The sequence below is a fragment of the Haliotis rufescens genome, unplaced genomic scaffold, assembly GCF_023055435.1.
Source record: "Haliotis rufescens isolate VD_foot unplaced genomic scaffold, xgHalRufe1.0.p SCAF_2, whole genome shotgun sequence".
Lineage (NCBI taxonomy): Eukaryota > Metazoa > Mollusca > Gastropoda > Lepetellida > Haliotidae > Haliotis > Haliotis rufescens.
In genome coordinates this window covers 2,869,288-2,887,846 of record NW_025963890.1, presented here as the reverse complement: position 1 = coordinate 2,887,846, position 18,559 = coordinate 2,869,288, and the positions used below count along the sequence as shown (strand labels likewise).

Genomic DNA, 18,559 nt, shown 5'->3' with positions numbered 1-18,559 from the left:
CAGCGTAGACACAGTCTGCACCACTGTAGACGTGCTTGACGGTGGTTTCCTGTCAAAAGGACGTCTGGTGGGTCTTCTGGCGACAATCCCTGCACATCTGGGGCGACGACGTACGGTTTGTGAAGATATTCGTCGCAGGCCAGGGATGCTTCTTGCAGTCACTGTTGCTGGTTGGAATCGATTTCGTAGGTGTGTTGCTCGAATCCAGTTGTCTTGTCGATTATTGGTTACGCGTGGCCTGCCACTCCGAGGATGGTCTTTGACTGCATTCGTCTGTTGCCAACGTTGCCATAAACACCAAATGGTGTTTCTGTGGACGTTAAATTGTCTTGCAACATCACATTGACTCGATCCTGCTTCAAGCTACCAATGGCTCGCAGACGCTCATTTTCGGACAGGCGTGGCATTTCGTAATGTTGAATAATTGCGTAAAACAGAATTGGCGAAAGTAAACATCCTTGTTTTAAACCCCGATTAACATTAAACCAGGGTGTATGCACACCATTTATACGTACACTGCATTTCACATTATCATATAAAGATTGAAGTGCTAGAAACATTTTCCCTTTCACGCCAATGTTACATAATTTATCCCACAGCACACCTCTGTTAATGCTATCATACGCTTTATGAAAGTCAATAAAAGCAGAAAAAGTGTATTTTTAATTACATTTTCTAGTTTCAATAAAAGAACAAACAGAGTGAATATGATCCGTGGTTGATCTACACTTCCGGAACCCATTTTGTGCATCATTTAGAGCTCCTGTGCTTTCAGCCCAAGATTGCAGACGGTTATTTAAAATATTACAATATAATTTGTACATAGAATTGGTGAGGGTCAAACCTCTATATGATAAAGGATCCGCAGGATCTAAAGTAGAACACTTTGGTATGGGGTTAATTATGGCCTTTAAACCACAATGCAGGGATTTTCCCTGAGCTAAAACATATATTAAAGATATTGTGCATCGCCGAAATAACATTTTGTGATTTAAGACATTCCATCGGAATACCGTGAGCACCAGGAACTTTGCCACAGTGGCTTCTATCAACCGCTCTGGTTACTTCAAAGAGTAATTTTAGCTCGAACAACATATGTGTGTCGCCAGTCTCACTGTCACACTTAACATTCTGCATCCTGACGTCACCATTCAGAAGTTTACAATAATCATTCTTCCACTTATCTTGTACATCACTCCATTTCTCAGACATATTTCCATCCTCTAAAACCACTCTCATGGGGATCTGTCTTCGTCTCTCCCCACCTTCCCCAATCTTACCAATCTTCTTCCAGAATTCTCTATCATTATCCTCACACATTTCATCCAACCGTTTTCTTTCCCCTGTCGCATTCATTTGTTTAGCAATTTGCACTGTTTTGTCAAAATGTTTTCGCTTTTTAACAAAAATATGTTTCAGAAACATTCTCTCATTACCAGGGCGTTTACATTTACACCACTTTCTCTCTGCCTCGCACATGTCATTCCACAACACACGCAGATCATCATTCCACCATGGCTTTCTCACACGACGCTTTTTATTGCTCTTACCACCAAAAGCCCAATGAGAACGTGGTTTTAACTTTTCATGCATCTCTCTCTGAACTAAGTCTGTGAGAGTCTCCGCACCTAGATCTAGGTCATTCTGAGACTGGGTCGACATCTCGAGCTGCAATATGATGTCATTCAAGAGTGCTATACATTTATCAGATGTTAAAAAGTCAGAAGGTACATCAGACATAATAAAGCGTGTAGCATAAACCGTGTCTGACTGGTTATCTGCTACCTGTGAGCTAATATTAATAGCCTCACTCGTAGATATGTAGATAAAGTCATTGGATGCTGTATTTCTTCCATTCAGTATACAGAAATTTGCATCTATCAGAAAATCAATCAGTCTCCGCCCATTGGCGTTAGTCACATAATCTACGACCTGCCTTTCGGGTAGCATGGCCACGCCCTATATAAAATCATTCAGGTCTGAGACCCTGCTATTGAAGTCTCCACATACATACAGTATTGTACCACATGACTAAAACTCAAAAATTTGCGACAGCAAGGTGTCGAGAAAGTCAGCTACACAAACATTTCTCGTTGAATTCTCAGGGGGGGAGATAGCACACTGCCAAATAAAACTTTGACTTACAATGGTCAGTTAGTTCTAGCCATAATATGCCTTCAGAAGAAATATTAGCAATATTAATATCATTAAAATTACCCAGGAATGAGGTTTTAATGAAAAACCTACACCACCAGATCCAGCCTTGGCACGGTTATGGAGTAACACTCTATTGTGTCCAATCCACTTATAACCATCTAAATACAGTTCTTCATCCTTACGTAAGTGAGTTTCAGCTATCCCAATTATATCCATGTCACGTGAAAGTAAAAGTTCACGCCGTAATGCGAAATTATTATTCTGTGCATCACAGGGCCATCCAGCTACATTCCAAAACCCGCATAGGGCCTATCTTCTTAACCCCGGTTCTACCCCATGTAGACGGGGACGCTGTATCTGTTCCTCTCCTGCTTGTGGTTCTTTCCTCACTGCCATACCGATGTCTGTCATGTTTGGCATACTTTCCCTGGGTCTGCCAGTCACCATCTACATGTGATGTGTCGTATCGGTCGGGGTTGTCAGTGTGACGCTCACCCACCTCACACCTTTGTGCTGTGTATCTGTCTCCATGGTGTATATTGTCATCACGTGATCTTCTTACCTCGAGACGCGCACCCCTCACAGCGAGCCTATCCTCACCTACAGCCGTGGCGATCGACCTCAGGTTGGCTGCATATAGCCTTTGTTGTTTTGACTTGTCAAACGACAGTTTACGAACCGGATTTCGATTTCGTTACGTGATTTTGTTTGGACTATGCATAGCCTCGTTAGTCCAGCCAAAATATATCTCCATAATTCCAGCCTAGTTCGGCAAGGGTGGAAACTGGACTTTTATAGTCAGTTAACTCTCTTGCCTCGGGACGATGGTAGTATTACATCGAGGAATAATAATTTTACACAACTCAAATTGTCGACCGTAACAGAATCGCTTCCTTTAGAGGCGCACGTAAAATCTCTTGATGTGTTCTTTCTATGAAAATACGACAGAGCCTCAAAACACTCACTAAAACAGCCATTTGCTGAATACAATTGTCAACCTTTGAACCGGCTCGATATGTTTGAGAGGACAACTGGTGAGATATTACACGGCAGTACCTTCTCATCCAAACAAATAAATAGATGAAATATCAGAGGTTATGATATGGCAGTTTTCATATCATACCCCATATCAACCCGAGACCCCCGAAGGTTAGAGGGCTAACACCAGGGTTGAGGGTTGAGATGGGGTATGATAATAACCCTTTTATCATACACGCATCAAAGATATGAGGTATTTTGCATGTGCGATAGAGCCAACATAGAGACGGTCATACCACAAGCAGTGTAATAACAAGACCCGTATTTCACCCACTGCCGGGCTGATAGGGCCATCCAATGCATTTTGAATGGGCGATCAACATCAGCCCGGGTGGTAAGAAATTAGAGTTAGGTCCCTTGGTGAGTCGTCTGCTCGGCTAGCTTTCCCATGACAATGTCTTCCTTTCCCGTAACAATGTTTTCCTTCCCCGTGACAATGTTTTCCAATGTGGTTTGTTTGGTTGGTTTGTTGTTTAACGCCGTACTCAGCAATAGTCCAGCTATATGAGTAATTGACATCATGAACATCGATCTACGCAATTAAGATACGATGACGTGTATCAACCAATTCAACGAGCCTGACCACCCGATCCCGTTAGTATAATGAATTTCGGCAATAAATATCCATTTTGATTCCTGTATAATAGTACAACAATGAATTAAAAATGACTTGGCATTCTTGTTCATACAAAATTCAAACAGGTGTATTTCAAACTATACATCAGTCTCTCTCGATCGACATGGCTGTTACTAGCTCTCGAATTTACAAGCTCTCATGATTACGAAATGAAAACCAAAACCTTTGTGGGTCTGCACATTCTCAACAACAACAAACTGTGTAAGCTGATTCTACAACAACTCTTTAAAGTGAGAGCATGTGTTACATTTAAAAACATCAGTCAATATTTCAAATGCAAACATTGGATAGTGGCGTCACCTTGACCTTAAACTGTTAGATGTTGTCTAGAGTGTTTGTGCAACATTTTCACGAAAAGGAAAGTTAACGTAAATGTGCATTAACCAAGCACATTGGAGCAAGAGTTCTTAAGATAAGTCGTCGATTGGGGCCAGTAAATCCAACGTCCGACTCAACAACCTTGCACATATTAACGTTGAATACGCTGCCGTAGATCTGGCAAGATAACATGCAGTGGATCACATCATTAGTTGCGTGCTGCGAATGTGAACAAACCACAGTTTCGCGTTTTAGTACTGAGGCGGATACAGGATCAACATGCGAAATGGGAGATCTTTCAACGGTTGGGATGTCACTGAATGACATCGGCCAAGCGTGATCCGAAAGTGGTTTGACGGGATCCCTGCGTGCACTGGTTTTGGACAAAATGTTAGAGATATCACGGTGTTGATCTTCAGTGATTCGTGAATATGTGTTTATAGAATGTATAGACCGTGGGGTCGACTCCGATCTGGTTTGGGATTGCCGTTCAAAATACTCGATGAACTCGATGATTAACAGAATCTCGTTTCAACTATAAACAACCCCCTCCAAGCCATTCTTCTGTGTGGAGTTATTAACCGTAGACCGAGAGAAGTTTTTTTGTTCAACCATAGAGTGTTTGTTTGTTGCTTTACGCTGCACTCAGCAATATTCCAGCTATACGACGGAGGTATAGAGTGTTTAATATGAATTCAGGCGTGTTTGTGCCAAACTGGCCTGCATCTGAGTTGTATTATTTTACTGATGGAAATAACTTCCGTTTTGTAAGGTAGGTTTCCTTTTCCCGTTTTTTCAGTGATTTTGTTTTTGACTTGATGGCATCCTTCATTTTGGAAATTCAACGGAATGTGAGAACCCATAATCTTTGCGTTTTAAGGGACGATCTAAACTGCCCCTGTATCCAATGAGTGAGCGTATACGGACCTATCCAAAACTTGCACATGATCGTGTTACGTTCAGTTGGAGGGATAACTTCAATTGGGCGCTGCTCATTCTATTTTTCTGGAAGAAAGGTCTTGACAACTCGCAGGGGCGGTCGGGTAGCCTAGTGGTTAAAGCGTTCGCTCCTCACGCCGAAAACCCGGGTTCGATTCCCGTCATAGGTACAATGTGTGAAGCCCATTTCTGGTGTCCCCCGCCGTGATATTGCTGGAATATTGCTAAAAGCGGCGTAAAACCATACTAACTCACTCACTCACTTGACAACTCGCATGTTGATCATAGTTGATTTTGTATTGTGTTTGCATTTTCATTTTGTGGCAAAAAATGTCAGTGTCGCTATAATGTACCTTACGAATCTTCCTGCGTGTTTTGGAAGATCAGGGATGTCATTCGGGCCATCCAATCATCCAATTCATCCCTCAAATCACCCAACAATGATTGATTGCAGACATTGAAGTCACGGTTTCAGGAATCAAACGTAGTCTTCAACAAGGGACTTGTCGCTCACCCATGTTTTCACCACAAAGACATTAAAACTGTTCAATGGCTGTATCATAAGGTAGAGAATTTATATGGATGTCAGTTTCTTTTTTATGAGGAACACAACGTTTCGGAGCATATGCTTACTCCTCCACCTGATGAAGGAGTAAGCATAAACTCCGAAACGTTGTGTTCCTCATAATAAAGAAGTTGACATCCATAAAATTTTCATCGTTATGTGTATCACTTCTAAATGCCTTTCAAAGACTTGACAAAGGTTACAGAAAAGAATACTATCCCTCCCACTATGAGTGAGTGAGTGAGTATGGATTTACGCCGCTTCTAGCAATATTCCAGCAATATCACGGCGGGGAACACCAGAAATGGGCTTCACACATCGTACCCATATCGGGAATCGAACCCGGGTCTTCGGCGTGACGAGCGAACGCTTTAACCACTAGGCTCCCCGACCGCCCCCTCCCCATATGAATAATAAAAGTCTTTATACTAGTTATAACTGTATCCAAGTCTCGTCTACGGGTCCAGGGTTGGATTCATCATCCCTATATTTCAGTAACAGCTTTCGATTAAATGTAAAGTCCTTCACCGTTTCCGAGTGATGTCATGGTCATGTCGCTATGTCCCCAGGCAGTTCTCGTGCTGTTCGTGCTGAAGTGAGTGAGTGAGTATGGTTTTACACCGCTTCTAGCAATATTCCAGCAATATTACGACACCAGCAATGGGCTTCACACATTGTTCCTATGTCAGTAATCGAACCCGGGTTTTCGGCGTGACAAGCGAACGCTTTAACCACTAGGCTACCCGACCACCCCTCCGTGCTGAAGGGAATCCTATTGTTAACTAGATCATTATGGGAGAAAAAGAAAGCCATTTGGTTATTAGTTATGGCACCCTCTGGAATAACTTAGACACACAGTGGCACCCAGGACACTCACGCATAGCTCCAGAAAGCATGCTAGCAGGCGATAGCACATTGTCATGCCGCGTGACCATGCTGAGCATGGCGAATACTTGTCGACTACAGAAATCTGCTTAAAGCCTTTTGGTGGGATAAACGTTCCAATTTTCTGTCTCCATGCTTCAACTGAAATCCCCATTTTGGCTTGTCAAGTTGTTTATATCATAAATTGATATAACACCATCGTGCATTTCTTCCGAGAAACAATTCCACCTGCGTCTTACACCCACGCATGCGCGCCATCTAAACGGATCACATACGCGCTGCTGTGAGGTATTCTTTTTGGACAATGAATATATTTTGTGATGTTTTAACGTTTCAGTTTTGGTGAGGAACTCTCATTTTGACGGGTGATCTTAATAATTATTGGGCTCACATGTTGTTTGTTCGCATTGTATGGCACATAATAAAGGAGTTTTGCTCATAAAACATGACTTTAGCTATTTCAGCAGATGAACGCAATATGACGTCTTGACGTTTAGTGGCGATGCTCAGCAAACTTTGAATAGCATATTGTCTTCGTCATCATTCTTTTATTCTCCGTTTGCCAGATCAATATGTATGGTTGTGTGTGTATGTTGTGGAGGTGTCTCGGACACCTGGTGCCCTTCCATTGCGACTACAAGCACAGCAACATGTGAGCTACGAGGAATAAAGAATTATCTGTCCCGAGAGAAGTAATGTAATACGTTCCGGGTCCTGGAGAGTGACTCCCAACATTGCTCCACGGGGGATAATTGATATGTTCAGACATCCCAGACACTAGAACGTTGTTCCCACTCTACTTAGATGCAGTACATTTGAGATAAAATTTGATACTGGTTGTTATACAAACTCATCAAAACCAGATCCTGGGGCTCGCTAATGCTACATACAGATCTAAGGACAAGCCAGTAAATATGATATCAGAACGACATTTCGTCCGAAAGCACAGTCCTGCCTTGCATCACAAGCAAACAAACCCCTTATGGCAATATACAAGTATCAAAAGAGAGTAATTGTATTGATCTTTTCAGGATTTTTGATGCAATGGTAACACCGATATTGTGCCATGGGTCAGAAATCTGGGGAACAAAATATTGTAAAACTGTTGAAAATGTGTAAATATTTCCTGAAGGTTGGTAAAACTAAATGCAATAGTATGGTACTGGGTGAATGTGGCTCCACTTAAAAACACGTCACGGGCAGTTACGTATTGGTGTAGACTGATCACAATAGATAGCAATAGGCCATTGACCTTTTTATGGAATACATTATCTTGTCTTGTCGAACCCGGATCAAAGTCTCCAGTGAGGGTGATGCACGGTTTCAGTGAAGTGCTGGGTTGTTTCAGTGAGGGTGATGCACGGTTTCAGTGAAGTGAGGCGTGGTTTCAGTGAGGATGATGCACGGTTTCAGTGAAGTGAGGCGTGGTTTCAGTGAGGATGATGCGTGGTTTCAGTGAAGTGAGGCATTATTTCAGTAAGGGTGAGGCATGTTTTCAGTAAAGTGCTGCATAGTTTCCGTGAAGTTTCCTTAATCAACACGGTGTCACGCCGTGAAATAACTGAAATTCTGTTCAAGCCAGACTCGGCCACTAAAACGCTCACAGGACGCATCGTATATGATAGATTGTAGTCTGTAATGGACCACCTCTGGATCACAGTAATAAGTACTGTCGGTATATGTAAAGATCACATGGTTTAATACTATACTTATGTCTTGACTCAGTAAGTACAAACAATTAAAAGGATGGTGAATTAACATTTTCTAAAATAAATTAACAGTGAATATAAATGAAAAAGAACATAGGTCTATCTAACTCATCCACCCCATCCCTCGACACACAACTATTGCTTAAATATGCATTACATGCCACATGCCGGCACACACTCACACTTTCTCATGCTGAGTCACCATATGCCATGTGCCCGCAGATGTGTAAGGTAGTTAAACACAATCTGAGATTTGATCATGTTAATTCCGAACCCGTAGTGTGCCCCATCGTAGCTCATGATGCCGTCTGTCATGTTGAAGGTGTCCAGTATTGGTATCCCAGCTGCTCTGACATGGCTGTTGATGAAGGCGTTATATCTGACAACGCTGCTGTAACTCTGGCCTGGAACCCGTGGGGTTTTCAGTATTCCGGGAGCGTGGGGGGAAACCCACACCAGTTTCGGCCATACTGTCTTATTTTTTGCGTATTCGTGTAGAAGGTTGATTGATGGAGAAAGAAAGTTCTTCCAGACCAGTTGTTCATTATAGGTCCCGTGGATACCAATGCCCACAAAGAAAATAGACTTCTGGTTCTTTTTACTTTTCAGTAAGCTGAGTAATCTTGGGCCTTGATTTTGTGTGATGAGTTGAACATGGATGACGTTGGTCTGGCCGCCACACACGGGAGCGGCGTAGTTTAAGTAGGAGTCGCACAGCAGCTGCATCCAGCCTGAACAGTACTCCCGCCACCCTGAAATATACAGCACACTATATTCACAAACAGCAGTGGGGAAACACAGCACACTATAATCACAAACAGCAGTGGGGAAACAAACAGCACACTATAGTCACAAACAGTAGTGGGGAAACACACAGCACACTATAGTCACAAACAGTAGTGGGGAAACACACACCACACTATAGTCACAAACAGTAGTGGGGAAACACACAGCACACTATAGTCACAAACAGTAGTGGGGAAACACACACCACACTATAGTCACAAACAGTAGTGGGGAAACACACAGCACACTATAGTCACAAACAGTAGTGGGGAAACACACGCCACACTATAGTCACAAACAGTAGTGGGGAAACACACAGCACACTATAGTCACAAACAGTAGTGGGGAAAAGCGCACTAAAATTACAAACAGCGGTGGGGAAACACACAGCACACTATAATCACAAACAGCAGTGGGGACATGCACAGCATACTATAATCACAAACAGCAGTGGGGAAACTAAGCACACTAAAATCACAAACACTACTGGGGAAACACAGCACCCTATAATAACAAACAGCAGTGGGGGAACACAGCACCCCTTAATCACAAACAGCAGTGGGGAAACACAGCACACTATAAACACAAACACAAACAGAAAGACAACATACTGTAACCACACACAGCAGAGGGGAACACAAAACATACTATCATCACTAACAGTAGTGGGGAAACAGCACACTATACTCACAAACAGTAGTGGGGAAACACAGCATACTACAATCACCAACAGTAGTGGGTGAGGCAACACAGCATACTATAATCACAAACAGTAGTGGGGAAACACAGCATACTATAATCACAAACAGTAGTGGGTGAGGCAACACAGCATACTATAGTCACAAACAGTAGTGGGGAAACACAGCATACTATAATCACCAACAGTAGTGAGGCAACACAGCATACTATAATCACCAACAGTAGTGAGGCAACACAGCATACTATAATCACAAACAGTAGTGAGGCAACACAGCATACTATAGTCACCAACAGTAGTGGGTGAGGCAACACAGCAAACTATAATCACAAACAGTAGTGGGGCAACACTATAATCACAAACAGTAGTGGGGCAACACAGCATACTACAATCACCAACAGTAGTGGGTGAGGCAACACAGCATACTATAGTCACAAACAGTAGTGGGGAAACACTATAATCACAAACAGTAGTGGGGCAACACAGCATACTACAATCACCAACAGTAGTGGGTGAGGCAACACAGCATACTATAATCACAAACAGTAGTGGGGCAACACGGCATACTACAATCACCAACAGTAGTGGGTGAGGCAACACAGCATACTATAATCACAAACAGTAGTGGGGAAACACTATGATCACAACAGTAGTGGGGCAACACAGCATACTACAATCACCAACAGTAGTGGGTGAGGCAACACAGCATACTATAGTCACAAACAGTAGTGGGGAAACACTATAATCAAACACAGTAGTGGGGCAACACAGCATACTACAATCACCAACAGTAGTGGGTGAGGCAACACAGCATACTATAATCACAAACAGTAGTGGGTGGGGCAACACAGCAAACTATAATCACAAACAGTAGTGGGGAAACACAGCATACTACAATGACAAACAGTAGTGGGGCAACTCAGCATACTACAATGACAAACAGTAGTGGGGAAACACAGCATACTACAATGACAAACAGTAGTGGGGAAACACAGCATACTACAATGACAAACAGCAGTGGGGAAACACAGCATACTATAGTCACAAACAGTAGTGGGGCAACTCAGCATACTACAATGACAAACAGTAGTGGGGAAACACAGCATACTATAGTCACAAACAGTAGTGGGGAAACACAGCATACTACAATGACAAACAGTAGTGGGGAAACACAGCATACTATAGTCACAAACAGTAGTGGGGAAACACAGCATACTACAATGACAAACAGTAGTGGGGCAACACAGCATACTATAGTCACAAACAGTAGTGGGGCAACACAGCATACTATAGTCACAAACAGTAGTGGGGAAACACAGCATACTATAATCACAAACAGTAGTGGGTGAGGCAACACAGCATACTATAGTCACAAACAGTAGTGGGGAAACACAGCATACTACAATGACAAACAGTAGTGGGGCAACACAGCATACTATAGTCACAAACAGTAGTGGGGCAACACAGCATACTATAGTCACAAACAGTAGTGGGGAAACACAGCATACTACAATGACAAACAGTAGTGGGGCAACACAGCATACTACAATGACAAACAGTAGTGGGGAAACACAGCATACTACAATGACAAACAGCAGTGGGGAAACACAGCATACTATAGTCACAAACAGTAGTGGGGCAACTCAGCATACTACAATGACAAACAGTAGTGGGGAAACACAGCATACTATAGTCACAAACAGTAGTGGGGAAACACAGCATACTACAATGACAAACAGTAGTGGGGCAACACAGCATACTATAGTCACAAACAGTAGTGGGGAAACACAGCATACTATAGTCACAAACAGTAGTGGGTGAGGCAACACAGCATACTATAGTCACAAACAGTAGTGGGGAAACACAGCATACTACAATGACAAACAGTAGTGGGGCAACACAGCATACTATAGTCACAAACAGTAGTGGGGCAACACAGCATACTTTAGTCACAAACAGTAGTGGGGAAACACAGCATACTACAATGACAAACAGTAGTGGGGCAACACAGCATACTACAATCACAAACAGTAGTGGGGAAACACTATGATCACAACAGTAGTGGGGAAACACAGGACACCATTATTACAAACAACAGTAGGGAAACACAGCACACTGTAATCACAAACAGCATTGGGGAAACTATTTTACATATGTCTTGGTTTATATGTCCTCAGTGTACCTGTGTCCTCAGTGGACCTATGTTCCGAGTGTATCTGTGTCCTCAGTATGTAAATGTCCCTTTTTGACAGCATCCTCAGTCAACCAATGTCCTCAGTGTACCAGTGTTCTCAGTCTACCAATGTCCTCAGTGTACCCATGTCCTCAGTTTACCAATGTCCTCAGTCTATCAATGTCCTCAGTCTGCCAATTTCCTCAGTCTACAAATTTCCTCAGTCTACCAATGTCCTCAGTGTGCCAATGTCATCAGTGTACCCATGTCCTCAGTATACCAATGTTCTCAGTGTACCCATGTCCTCAGTGTACCCATGTCCTGAGTGTGCCAATGTCATCAGTGTACCAATGTCCTCAGTATACCAATGTTCTCAGTGTACCCATGTCCTGAGTGTACCCATGTCCTGAGTGTGCCAATGTCCTGAGTGTGCCAATGTCCTGAGTGTACCCATGTCCTCAGTGTACCAATGTCCTGAGTGTGCCAATGTCATCAGTGTACCCATGTCCTCAGTGTACCAATGTCCTCAGTGTACCCATGTCCTCAGTGTACCCATGTCCTGAGTCTACCTATATCCTGAGTGTACCCATGTCCTCAGTATACCAATGTTCTCAGTCTACCAATGTCCTCAGTCTACCAATGTCCTCAGTGTGCCCATGTCCTCAGTATACCAATGTTCTCAGTGTACCAATGTCCTCGGTGTATCCATGTCCTCAGTAACGTAACCAATGTCCTCAGTGTGCCAGTGTCCTCAGTCTACAATGTCTTCAGTGTGCCAATGTCCTCGGTGTACCCATGTCCTCAGTATACCAATGTTCTCAGTGTACCAATGTCCTCAGTGTACCAATGTCCTCAGTGTACCAAAGTCCTCAGTGTACCCATGTCCTCAGTCTACCCATGTCCTGAGTGTGCCAATGTCCTCAGTGTACCAATGTCCTCAGTGTATCCATGTCCTCAGTAACGTAACCAATGTCCTCAGTGTGCCAGTGTCCTCAGTCTACAATGTCCTCAGTGTGCCAATGTCCTCGGTGTAGCAATGTCCTCAGTCTACAATGTCCTCAGTGTACCAATGTCCTCAGTCTACCAATGTCCTCAGTGTACCAATGTCCTCACTTCCAATATCCCTCGTCTACCAAAATTCCTCAATGTACCTATGTCCGCCGTGTACCAATGTCCTCAGGATGTAAATGTCCCCGTGTACAAGCATCCCCAGTGCACTAATGTCCCAAGTGTACCAATATCCTGAAGACCCCTTAATGTTCTCACAGTATTTTTTTTAAAGGTCTTCTGAGCTACTTTACATCAGATGTACCCCTGTACACTAAATTTGGCATTCATGATAAGAATAATAGAAAACAACGGGCTGTATTGCCTTTTACATCAAATATGGAAACGTGGACCTATTGTGCGTAAAAGCCAAATAGCAATGAAAATTATATGAGTATATCGCTGAAGGTCTGTGATGACACAAGGTCTTAGGAAAGTGTTAGCATGACCTACCCCACCTTGCACAAAAAGTGTGGGGTTGTAGCCTGACACCTTACAGCAGTGCCCCTATGATGTGGCGGCGGCAAGGGGCGGGCCAGAATAGCGACAGCGCATTTACTTATTTTGTTGAAACCAAAGACGAATTTCTAGTATTATAAAAATCGGGGACTTTTGACCACCAGCAGTAACATGGACCCAGCTCAAGTAATTGTATCATAGGCCAAAAGTTATGGCAACCGAAACATGCATCCAAAGGGTGTCCCAATGAACAATGGAATTTGTTTTATTGACAAGGCGTGACAGCACCCGGACATTTATATCACTTATTGGTCAGAACGGAAACAAGACACATTCAATGCAGGTTCAAGTTGTATATTCAATTGAAGTATGATGGCATGGTGGTTATACACCTGCAGAATAGCTGTCACATTGCTGCTTTACACACCTTTTGTGGTAGGGCGACTAACGTGATCGGGTTGGCAGGCTCGCTTACTTGCTGACTTTGTTGATGTATGCCATCGTATTCCAGTTGCGTAAAACCGACGCTCATGATGTCAATATTGCTGGAAAAGTGCGGAATACGGCGCTAACAAACAAACAAACAAACAAACAAACCTGTTGGTGTTGTAGACTTTAGCGTGGAGTCCTTATAGTTGTCAGTGAGGATTTGGACAGTCACTGTGTACATCTGCCTCAAGAACGAGTCCCCGATGTAGTAGATAGTAGCCCCTTTAATAAGTTCACACGCTTCATCTTTGTTCAACATTGAGATCTGACAATTGGGGCTGGATGGTTTCCAATCAGTAAGTTCAGCATTAATAGGCCTGCGCATGTCAAAACAGTTCTCACACATACATTCCTTCATTGTCTTATACACGCATTTGTTGTTATAGCAACATGGTGTTGGACCAAACGGATCGCACAGGGGTCGGAACCACAGAGCCTGGTGTTGTAGGCCTTTCAGAAAGTCAAAAGTTGTATTTCCACAAACACCATCGGGACGTGCCAAGGTTGTTGGTACAAAATACTTTCCTCTTGAAGCTATCAAGAATTTTTCAACTTTCTCTCTTTCTTCAAACGTCGCCCTCCTCGGTGTCCACGCTCCTCGCACCATTTCGTCCAAAACGTTTTTGCACTCGATCTGTGAACCATTTTGGCAGAGAAAACGAAAATAATTGTAGTTTTTAAAGTTTACATTCAGGATGGTAGTGAAGACAAGGAGTCCAGTCCCCACAGCGATGAGGAATGGCACATGACCCCTTCTCGGCATGACTTCAACACCGGCGATGCCTACTGTGTATGTGTCCTCGTGGAAGGTGGGTGGCGTACTGGTGAAATCTTGATACCAGTTCAGTATGACAATGAAAGATTGTGTTAATATTTGGTAAACATAATCTGGCTCTGTCCACCGAAAAGGTCCACAGTTATTCCTTTTGTGCGTCACTGGAACAGAGAATTTATAATGATACATTTTAAAATAGTATCCCCTATAAGCGAGTTAAATAAAAAAGCATGCGGATTGTTGACGTAATGTTTTGTGTGGAGTATTTAACAACAGTAACGACATGTGGCGGTTGTTAAACACACACCGTCTCCGTTTAATTCAGCTATGCCGTAATGTAATCACAACTTTGTTGGTTCGATTGTGTATAACCAGAAACTTGTTTTATTTCTAATTTCTTTGTGAGTGTACATGAAATGCTTAAATCATACTTACTTCATTTAATAGCAGATAAAAGTGAAGATTATCAATCAAGCCAAATCAGTGCAGTGAAAAGAGCTAAATCACATAATGAATGTTGGAATCAAAACGATGGACATAGGAGGTGGGAGCACGCAGAAAGAAAATTGCTACAATGCCTTGTGTGTGGGAAATAGGGACAAAAGCAAGACATGTGTTTTAATAGACCATATATGTCAAATTTAAACTAGATGGTGCTGAGGTAAAGGGCCATACGTCAGCCGAAAGAATGAGTGAAAAGGGCACAAAAGGTGTTTTGGATACATTTCACGACATTTCTGTGTGTGCTAATGATGAACCTCTGTGGTACTATTCAAGTATGCATCACAATTTTGAGGTTGTACAGAGATTACCTATATGCAAGGTTTTAGCTCAAAATTGTTTGATCTTGTCACAATTAAAAGTCTGGATTGATTTAGACAATTTGGAATTGAGAAAACAAGAAGAGGAAAGGTTTAGCACTGAGACAGAATCTACAAAGAAGACTATGTGTATGGTGTCTACAAAGAAGACTGTGTTTAGGGTGTCTTTAGCTGAGACAGTTGTACCACCTGGACATAAAATGATTAATGCAGGGAAAGTGAAATCTACTTAAGTGGAACACTAGCTCCCAATGGTGTTTTTAAACCGAATTTGGGATTTAGTGTAAAAGAGTTCCACTGTAGGATAATGATGACTTTTCAGTGACATCTGAACTCAATACATTGACCACGTTGAATGGAGATCAGTATCAAATGTCATGTGCTGTAAACACACAAGATTCTCAGACATTAAATGACCGCTTGAAATACATTTTGAAAAGATGCCACTTTGAGAAAGATGGCCAAGGTTAAGAGCATAGAAAATTAATTAATCTTCTTGCGAACTTCGAAGATGTGTTTGCTTTGGGACCTCATGAGTTGGGTAAAACAGATATTATTACTCATCCAATAAACACTGGAAATGCACCACCTATTCGCAAGGCTGCAATATCTTTACCAGCATCAAAGAGGTCAGAAGTAAAGGGACATTTAGAGAAAAGATACAATCAGTCCGCCCCACAGTCCATGGGCATCGCCAACAGTTCTGTTTTCCGAGTAAAATAAATCCACGAAGTTTCTATAGATTTTCGAAACATTAATGAGATTTCGAAGAAGGGTGCCTTTTTCGATCAGGAACATTTGAAGACACATTTGATTGCTTAGTCGGCAGTCAGTTCTACTCAACCTTGGATTTAATATCAGGCAATTGGCAAGTCGCGATGGACGGACAAGGTTAAGTGAAAACGTCATTTCGAACACTTTATAGCTTGTACCATTTCAATGTAATGTTCTTTGGGCTGACTGGATGTGATTATGTTCAGTAGGAGCACTGATGTACAAATGACACGACTTACAACTGTATTGGATGGTCTTCGAGAAGCTGGTTTGGGATTAAACCCTGGAAAGTGTCATTTCATGAAGATGTGCGTTTCATGTCTGGGGCACATTATATCTCAAAATGGTGTTGAAACAGATCCGGAGAAAACTAGAGTTGTTCGTGAATGGCCAACACCTTCAACAGTAAATGAAGTCCTTCGATTCTTGGGTTTTGCATCATACCAAGAAACATTTGGCAGAAATTATAGCTCCACTCCTGTATGTGCACTCAGACAAGACAGAGAATAGAAAGTTGATTGTTCATATGGAGGTCTTGTAGAAAAGATTTTGTAGAATGTACACAGCGCTGAAACTGGTGGTCACTTGGAATCTGCAAAGACACTGGAAAAAGATCAAGCAAACGTATTCCTGGCTATGGATGGACAGTGAGGTGGAAGAGAGTGTGAGTTTGGTTTTACGCCACTTTTAGCAATATTCCATCAATATCACTGCAGGGGACACTAGAAAGGGGCTTCACACATTGTACCCATGCAGCAATCGAACCCGGGTCTATTTTGTGGCCAGATGACGATGACATTGAGACAATGTGTGTTTATCCGTCAGCCAGAGATGAGGAAGTTGTCCAAGTACATTGTACCTTCCTCATACAAGGAGGAGAAAACCCACATTAGTATGGCCTGAACTATTCTTGTGTTAATAGAGATAGATACATGTGAAGTGTTCATCATAGTGAAGAATGGAACTTTGTTATAATGGAATATGTGTAAATATTTGTATAGTTTGTGATCAGCTTAATTTTGAAGAAGGGCCACAAGAGTTATGCCCCTTTGTAAACAGACAGTTTGTCCATCTCACACAGTGTAGATAGAATGATCATGTATCCTTAGTTACGGTATGTATATCTGTTCCTTGTGATTGTGATGTCATGTACATGTGTTTACTGCTGTCATGGTAATGCCAGTTGGGCTGAGGAGTCAGATATCACGTTTTCAACTACAGTCATCGTTGTTGTGATTGTTGACTCATTATTTAAGATGAGGTGCAACAATGTATTGATATTAGCCAAAAAGGTGGTCTCAACAAAAATGAGAAACTCATTTATGACCTCAATTACAGAACTAAAATGAAAATAAATTGGGACCAGAAGTATATCTGTCAGCTATTTGAGGAGGCAGGTCACATCTCAAGCGACACATGTTTCAGGGCGCGGGTGGCCCAGTCGTCTAAGGCGCCGCAACTCGCTGTGCAGAGTTGCGTCCCTTGGGCACGTCAGAAACCTATGATTGTGGGTTCGAATCCCGGTTCGCCCCGAATATGTTTCTAGGTTTGTCAGCACCATACCCGTGCTCGTGGGTTTCACCGAAGTGGTAAACGCCTGAGACCTGCATCACTTCGGGCTTTCCTCCACATTAAACTGACACGCCGTGATATAACTTGAATACTGTTAAAAGCGGGGTTAAACACAACTCATTCACTCACTCAATCTAAATCGTTAAGAAAAAGGGAAAATATAAGGGGAGATAAATTTTCGCCTTGACGGACACCTGAATGGATTGGAAAGAAGCTGGAGATGGAGTGACCTTTTTGAATACAAGACTTAATATTGCTGTACATATTTTGTACTAGCGTGAGAAATTTACCTGTGATTCCATATTTTAGTAATTTTGACCAAAGCTAAACAATCCAGACATTATAAAACGTCTTTCGAAAATCAGTGAAAGCACAGTAAAGCTTCCGTTTATTATATTTTAAGATATTCATAAGCATGATGATTAAAAAAAATATTACGGTTGTTGAAAACTGTGGGATACTAGAAGGGACATTGTCGCGATGTTGCATTGTGGTTTGCTTTCCTTCAATGAAAACAAATCGTTCATCGTTGCTTTGGAAAATATTTTATATATCGTGATTGTCTGTGTCGGTTTTCATAAACCAAAGGGGTTTTTTTTAGCAAGAAACAAACACTTGGCATTTCTGTTTAATTTAATTCCCGCCTCCGACATCTTTTTCAAATGACACACGGTTGGCCCTGTTGTTTTAGACGGTGCAGTTCGCCGTGTGTCTCCTG

General features: G+C 42.3%; 1 protein-coding gene across 23 annotated transcripts in view; it reads right to left on the bottom strand.

The window, feature by feature from the left end:
- LOC124116740 overlaps positions 1-18,559 on the bottom strand; it is a 178,995-nt gene that overhangs the window by 117,704 nt on the left and 42,732 nt on the right. For 9 of the 23 annotated variants that reach the window (XM_048399488.1, XM_048399481.1, XM_048399491.1 and 6 more), the window contains 3 exons: positions 16,509-16,872; positions 14,008-14,835; positions 8,431-9,000 (listed from right to left, as the gene is read on the bottom strand). The gene's annotated coding sequence lies outside the window, so the exon portion shown is untranslated. Of the gene's footprint in view, positions 1-8,430; positions 9,001-14,007; positions 14,836-16,508; positions 17,813-18,559 lie in introns of those variants that run through there. The other 14 variants (XM_048399494.1, XM_048399499.1, XM_048399501.1 and 11 more) reach the window with 3 other exon arrangements.